This window comes from Primulina huaijiensis, unplaced genomic scaffold (genome assembly GCF_012295235.1).
Source record: "Primulina huaijiensis isolate GDHJ02 unplaced genomic scaffold, ASM1229523v2 scaffold207062, whole genome shotgun sequence".
Classification (NCBI taxonomy): domain Eukaryota; kingdom Viridiplantae; phylum Streptophyta; class Magnoliopsida; order Lamiales; family Gesneriaceae; genus Primulina; species Primulina huaijiensis.
Genome location: NW_027354711.1, coordinates 1 through 2,303, shown reverse-complemented (window position 1 = coordinate 2,303; position 2,303 = coordinate 1). Strand labels below are relative to the sequence as shown.

Sequence of the window (2,303 nt, the reverse complement as noted above, 5' to 3'; positions counted from 1 at the left end):
GAAGAATCTGAAATGTATTTAAATCTAAACTTACTAAATATTATGTAAATATATTTAATTTTAAGGTTGAAAAACTATATCTATTGAACTAGTTTGAGCTTGGCATTGATGATGGACTTCGAATTTAATTAATGGCTAGCTTATTATATCTTGTAGAGGCCATTTTTATTTTTAAAGAAGATAATGTATTTTTTTTATTTATTAAAAGCAAAAATAATTTCGTCAGCTAGATTATTGTATTCGTCTAATTTAATCAGTAATGAAAGCAACAAGGATATCCATACTTGCCAGGAATTAGTTTTCTTTTTTCTCAAATTCTTTGTTCATATCGAATTCCTGAAATTTAATAATAAAAAATATATGTGTGATTTGTTTATTCAAACCCACTTTTTGCCTTTTGCAAAGAAAAGTAAAAAAAATTGGGAAAAACTTAATTCGAGAATTTGGTTTAAATGCCTTTGAATCTTTGGTATGTTGCAACAAGAGAACCTACTTACAAATAATAGACTTGGGAAAGCGAAATGAACGAAGCTAAACTAATAAACCACAAATTTGTAAAATATGACTTGAACTCAGACGAATTGTGGATTACATTTTGTACACTATAGTGAGTAATATTGTTAAGAAAGCTACGTTGTAGTTTTAATGAATAAAAATATCCCTTTTAAACTCATAATCAGGCATATATTTTTAATAATAAAAATGTGATCATAGAATAAAAAGTATTTGAAACTTTCACCTTTTGAAAACATACACTTGTTCTCATTTACACTTTGAAGTAATAATTGCATCAAACATATATATTAAAGTGAAAGGGTTATGTAATACCATGCTGCTCCAATTATCAATCTTTTAGCCCTCCGAATTGAGCAAAGAAATTATAGGTTTTTATAATCCAACTATCACAAATGATTATTAATCCAAAATACATTAAATTGTCACTGTCCTAGACTTGCAGCTAACAGAAAACAAACCCGACGGAAACTCCAAAATCTGATTTCAAAAATTCGAAAAATTTACGAACCGACTATTTTCATAATCATAACTTTTAACTTTATATAAAGAAAATGACTTAATCGCTTTCAATGGCCAGAACATATATAAAACCTCATTAAAAACTGGCAAGTACAAAGTTCACCTTATGCATGAGCTGATGCCAGCACCTAAGGGAACAATATTGTTAATCTTCCAACCATTTGAACTGCTAGCAAAGGCGTTCTAGATGCATAGAATTTGACGTCAATTTCTTGATTTTCATCCTCAAATCTAACGCCAACAAATATAAAATTATAGCTTAGAATGGAAATTTGCCTTCACATTAAGATAGGACACAACATGCCGGTAAAATTTTCTGCTCCAAATCCCATAAGAAAAGGAATCCTTTCACCCTCAAGCATCCGATGCCGAGTCCCCCGATTCCACGTTCCATATCTGCACCAGATATTGGCAGCCCACAATCTCCCTCTCACACGAGTAATTCAGTTCGAACGACTCGTTCTACTGGCTCGCCGATAATCGTCTGGCCAAAGAAATTAGGCGACTTAATCACAAGAAAAGCCAAGAATCCTCACCTAACAGAGGAGAGTCTCCTGGAGTTTAATAGGAGAAATGCAGAAGCAAAGTACAGTACCAGCAGTCCGTATTACAAGGGCTTGACCGACTTTTCACTTGTTATAAATAGAGAAAAATTGTCGGGGTCGAGCCCTGGGAGAGAAAGCCATGCTGGCAGTTTCATCAGTTCTGGTTCCAAGTCGAGTTTTGTTGTGAAGGTGCAAGAATGGGGTTCGTCTCGCTTTACCTCGAAAAAGTATGAGAAAAGCTCTTCGTCATTGAGTTCTACATGGAACAAAAGCTCTCAGGAGGCTCGTACCAGGACTTCATCATCATACATGAAACTCAAAGAAACAGGAGAGATATTACCAAAAATAAAGACCAAGGTTTCTACGAATGATAAGGAATCTGGGAGGAAAAAAGTCAGTTTTCCTACCAGGAAGAGTGAAGAAAATATATGCTCACCAGGAAAGGAGAAGCCATTGAGGGAGAGAGATTTTGAACCGTCCATGCTGTCATTGCCGTCACCCACTGCACAACCGCAAGAATCATTGCCGTATCCACAACCACAAACAATACTACCGACTGCACAACCATTGCCCTCAACACTGTTACCACCACCACAAGCATCATTACAGAATTCGATACCATTCCCAGATGCACCACTATCTCAGACCTCAGCTGGTGAAGGATTCACGAATGAGATTGAAAAAACAGAAAATGAAAGAAAATATGTGTGGGCAGACAGATAT

General features: G+C 35.2%; 1 long non-coding RNA gene across 2 annotated transcripts; it reads right to left on the bottom strand.

Annotated features, from left to right (window-relative positions):
- Window positions 1-321: 321 nt before the first annotated feature.
- Window positions 322-2,296, bottom strand: LOC140966544 (uncharacterized). 2 transcript variants are annotated; one of them, XR_012173395.1, is made up of 3 exons: window positions 1,631-2,296; window positions 1,139-1,519; window positions 322-336 (listed from the first exon to the last, which is right to left on the bottom strand). It is a non-coding gene; the product is annotated as an uncharacterized lncRNA (long non-coding RNA). The 2 variants fall into 2 exon arrangements; XR_012173394.1 differs by lacking the exon at window positions 322-336 and adding an exon at window positions 924-993.
- Between the last annotated feature and the right edge of the window lie 7 nt (window positions 2,297-2,303).